General features: G+C 32.2%; 1 long non-coding RNA gene across 3 annotated transcripts; it reads right to left on the bottom strand.

Moving 5' to 3' along the window:
* Positions 1 to 1,495: 1,495 nt before the first annotated feature.
* LOC131607424 (uncharacterized) lies at positions 1,496 to 4,334 on the bottom strand. Of its 3 annotated transcripts, XR_009285300.1 has the most exons (6): positions 4,030 to 4,334; positions 3,105 to 3,338; positions 2,931 to 3,003; positions 2,810 to 2,845; positions 2,610 to 2,707; positions 1,496 to 1,820 (listed from the first exon to the last, which is right to left on the bottom strand). It is a non-coding gene; the product is annotated as an uncharacterized LOC131607424 (long non-coding RNA). The 3 variants fall into 3 exon arrangements; XR_009285301.1 differs by having other exon boundaries at positions 1,496 to 2,707; positions 2,789 to 2,845; XR_009285299.1 differs by having other exon boundaries at positions 1,496 to 2,707.
* Between the last annotated feature and the right edge of the window lie 645 nt (positions 4,335 to 4,979).

The following is a 4,979-nucleotide window of genomic DNA, read 5'->3' as shown; positions in this document are numbered from 1 at the left end:
AGAAAACTATTTCATGCCTTTAATTGAAAGCGAACGTTTAACAGTCCACATGACAGTCACAATCAACATGTTCTCACTAAGCAAATTAGCAAATGCTTTTGTCTTTTTACATATATAGAGGTGACATAATATTCTTCATATAAGAAAGGTTTCATATGAATTATATGACTGCAGAGGTAAATGTCGAAACGAGGAAAAGTTAAGTAACCAAAAGGGAACAAAGTTTGTAGCTCCCATGTACAATGTCATCATTACACACGTGTCAAAAATGGGAACACCACAACCTTTATACATGTCATCATGGAGCCAAATGTGCGATTTCAAGATTCCATGTTTAATCTCTTTTTTTATGTGATGAATCTAAATAAACAATAGTAGGATAAAAGATATAAATGATGAAAGTAGAAGACTTTGCACATGGTATGGTGGAGTAATATTGCTTGGTTTAATTTGCTTTGGATCTGATGGGTTATTTTAAAATACAGTGCATTAAAATAACACAAGAGAGAAGTATGTTCATAGAAAACACACAAGAGATATCATGTGGAGTATTTATCTAGCATGGAAAAGAAAATTACTCTAATACACTCCTTATCTAAGAAAATTATATGACAAAACATAGTGTGTTAGTAATAAATATATTTATATGGATATTATTAAGAGATAGGCATTGAACATGAATTGTAATCATATTTTTCATTATTGAGAGGAATGGTCAATATTTTTCATTATTGAGAATAATGGTCAATATTATCAAAACCATTAAATTTTACATTGAATGTGCAAGGCTATATAGCCAAGGATTAACATAAATATAACCTTACATTCCTAGAAAATAGATAATCTAATTAATAAGGAAAATACAAATTAATTATATTTTAATGCACTTCCTCAAACTAGAATGAATGTTCAACAATTCTAGTTTAGTAACAAAGGCTAGAAAAAGTCCTAAATGAATCGGTTTAGTGAATATGTCAGTAGTTTGGTTGGCGGAGTCAATTGTCATTAACTATATTGTATTATCTTGTATCTTGTCGCGAACTACATGGCAATCGAGTTATATGTGTTTTGTTCGTTTGTGGAAGACAGGGTTGGTGGCGATTTGAATGGCATTTCTGTTGTCGCAGTAAATGGTGATAGGTTAGTGTATTGGAATGTGGAAATCATGTAGGAGATATCTGAGCCAGACAACCTCACTACAAGAAAAAAAAAGTGATTTGCGACGATTATTTTGGTAGGTTGCGACGGTTGAAACTGTCGCAAATTATGTTTCGCGACACTTTCTCAACTGTCGCAGAAGTGTGTGTCGCGGGCCTGTTTAACGACAGTTCAGAAAACCGTCGTCCCAACCGTCGTACATATTTGCGGCGGTTCTAAACTGCCGCCAAATTATAATTGTGACAGTTCTAAACGTGTAAATTATTTTTTGTTTTGAAGGTTTGCGGCGGTTTGAAACCTCCGTAAAGTTTTAATATTTATAAAAAAAATTCCACACTCAATTTTTAGCATTATTATAAAAAAAAGGCAATAAAAATTAAAAAAAATCAGTCCAGCCAATAAAAACTCAAAGTATATTTCATAATGCTCGTCATTTTGGGAAGATAACCGCATTATTTTATATAATTTTACAAACACATAAGCAAAATGATTTATCTCATTATAAAATTGGCTTAAACAAAATAAATAAATAAAATCATATAAAACAATGTGGGTTCATACATAAAAAGTGATGATTGTGGCAACTTAATCACCAGGGACCATTTTTATGTATATGCTGAAGTAGCCAAACAAGTATGATCCTTTACACCGAAAGCCAGTACCTACTCAAAATTGTAGACAAAAAACCATGAACAGATACTATATCAAGTTAATAATACAATTAAACTAATAAGCCATAGCCACTACATATGTTCAAAATGTGTTTTCCATCCATGCCCAAACCACACAGAACCATGTGATTGAAGACATATTAATGAAATTGGGGACATAAGACACTCACATAACAAACAGGGATTTCAAAAAATTGATAGCAAAATTATGAATGTTTTGTTCTAGGAGTTTTAACTACTAGAATGGTCTTTCAATGGTTTCCAAAACCTTTACCCAATTATGACAGAACATTAGCACACTAAATTAACATAGAACATTAGCATCTACTGCACTACTTCTGGTACTAATTATTACACACATAGTTCATTGATAGCTATCAGTAAAAAAACAAATAACTAAACCTATAACAGAGTATAAATAACCCATAATAGAATATTAATAACTCATCCACTTTTTAGAATACCTGGTTTTGTGAATTGAAAATAGTTTGTTATACTTTTATGTATCTATATATTTTGGATCTAGATTTGTATTTTTTTTAGCTTTTGCATACCTTGTACTTATCCTTTGTTTCTTACCATATTAATGAAACTATTTGCTTATTGTCACTACTATCCAAGACTTTTACTCAATAGGATTATTTTATTGGGTTTACAAATGTTTAAGTCATTTTTGTAAAATGGATGCGTAACAATTCACAGGTAAGTTAACTTGAAATTTTGAAGAGAAAATAGGATGAACAAATGAAAGATGAAACTGAAACGAAAACCTAAACTTACCTATCAGCTTTTTGATTATGATCATGTCAAGAATTTCCTTGTCATTGTCATCATATCCTTCCCCGTAAAATGGAATAGAACATCAATAGTTTTGAATCCTAACAAGGTTAAATTCTAACGTTAAAACCAAATGATAATAATAATCATTTTAACATTTCAGCAAGCTGCCTAACTATAACCTCGTTGTTTGGGTTACATACATTGAAGATGTGGCCTTTGGTTCTAGCAAGGTTTTTCTGTCAACAAACAAGTCACAAAATATTCAGCATACGAACCGACAACAATATAAGTATTAGAGGAAGACAATATCACATAACCTACAATCATAAATAGGACAACTTCAATAGCATCTTTGATGTAAACAAAGGTTATTTGGGATTCGCTACATAATATTCTGCATAAAAGGAATAGACAAAATATTTTAACAACTATTCAAATCTTCTTTAGCTAAGATATCTAAAAATAAAAGAAAACCAAAAGTGAAATGTAACCAACATTGGGGAAGCATGCAAGAACACGGGGAACACCCTCACTTGGACAGTTGATGTCGGGAACGAAGTCCATTCTAGGTCAAATCCAATAAAATGGCCTTACAATAGTAAACTCCGAACCATTTTAAGCACCCTCAGTTGTCAACTGCTTGGCACATACATATCACCATCTTTGTTTTTTGATTGAACCTAAAATGCAATGAGATTCATCTTCTTTAGGCACATAGTATGCATGATCCTGACACAACATTGGAAATAATAAGCAACCAAAATCAAAATGCAAAACATATAAGGACAATGGATTGAAAAATTCCACCATCATTACTAAGAAAAGAGGTTGCAAAGTCATGTCACTTTATAACATGTTCATCTCACACAAAAAAACAAGTGTTCTAGAGAAAATATCATTGAAGCATCATTATGGGGGTTCACTCGAGACGCACAAGTCGATCTAATCCGTGTAATCTTTTACATCTTAAGATACAACTCCGATGACACCAATTCAAGAACAATTGAGATTTCATAATTAATAATGTAGCTTAGTTTTATAATGTGAATGAGGAAGTGGTTACCTTCATCTTCAGAATCTTTGATAACAATGTAATAAAGTTTAATAACTTGGGTGAAAGCAATATAAAGCAAGAGCAGCTCATCTGCATCACTTTCTAGATGCATACCTTCATCTTTCCTATAACACTAATTTTCTTCCATCAAAATTACAGTAAGATAAAATCATAGCTAACACAATAAGGGTTTTTCCTTCTGAACTGAATCATAGAAAAAAGAACAGATCATGTTTAATAGCAGAGTGAGTGGTGCTTTGATTAAGATATTAGGAACTAGGTTAGAACTTTTGAACCCTAAATCGAATAAGATAAACATCATGGAGATGATGATAGTGAATGATAGAGTTTGAATCTTAATCTAACCTTGTGAATAGCGGTGGCGGACTCTCCAGACATTGCTGCTGATTTGTGTGACGCGGGACGAGAGAGATAGGAGAAGAAGGGGGAATAGAATCAATATCAATGCCAACAACAACACCAACCTGATTTGTGCGACTTTAAAGAGAGATCTTCCCTTTGGCGTAGTAATCAAAGGAGGCTAGTACGAAGATCGCAGAGGATGTTTGATGCTTTCGATCGGAGCTCTCAGATCTAACACGCAGTCATCATCCTGTACAAAGGGGTTTATGATTCTGAAAAGAAAATGAAATTGTTGTAGAATTTGAGAATCTTAGGCCATCTCCAATGGTGCAACCCATTTTTGAGTTTTTATGGGTTCCACCAGCCATATCATCTCAAAATAATTTATTTAATATTTATTTTATTGGTGTAATTCAAATGGGTCCCACAACTTTACCTCATAAAGTAATTTGATTGGGTACCACAATTTTTTAATAGTTGCATTGCAATGCAACTCTACTATGACATGGCAAATTGATTCAATATTTAATTATTATATTGATGTCTAGTTGGAGAACTCATTGAAAAATACTACCATTGAAGATGCTCTTAGCTGCGTGAATTGAAAGAACTTAGCGGCAGGTGGAGAACGGTCGTGAGACTTGAGTGAGGTCGGTTCTTGCAACCGTCGTGGGATATGAAAGTGATATTTGTAATATTATTATATTTAATAATTAGTTATTAATATTGTAATACTATTATTATAATTAATAATTAATTAATTACTATTATAATAATTAATTTATACAGCGAAAAGATGGAAAAATAATGAAAGAAAAAAAGTAAGAAAAATAAAAGAATAAAAAAAAGTAACCATTATAAATGATTGGTCAAAGTAGTTGCGACAGTATATCATAACGGTCGCGAGTGTGTAAAGAGGACGGTTCTTTGGCAACTGTCGCAATTATGTTATT

The sequence above is a fragment of the Vicia villosa genome, linkage group LG5 (assembly GCF_029867415.1).
Source record: "Vicia villosa cultivar HV-30 ecotype Madison, WI linkage group LG5, Vvil1.0, whole genome shotgun sequence".
Lineage (NCBI taxonomy): Eukaryota > Viridiplantae > Streptophyta > Magnoliopsida > Fabales > Fabaceae > Vicia > Vicia villosa.
Note: the sequence above shows the minus strand (reverse complement) of the source record. Positions and strands in the feature narration are given on the sequence as shown.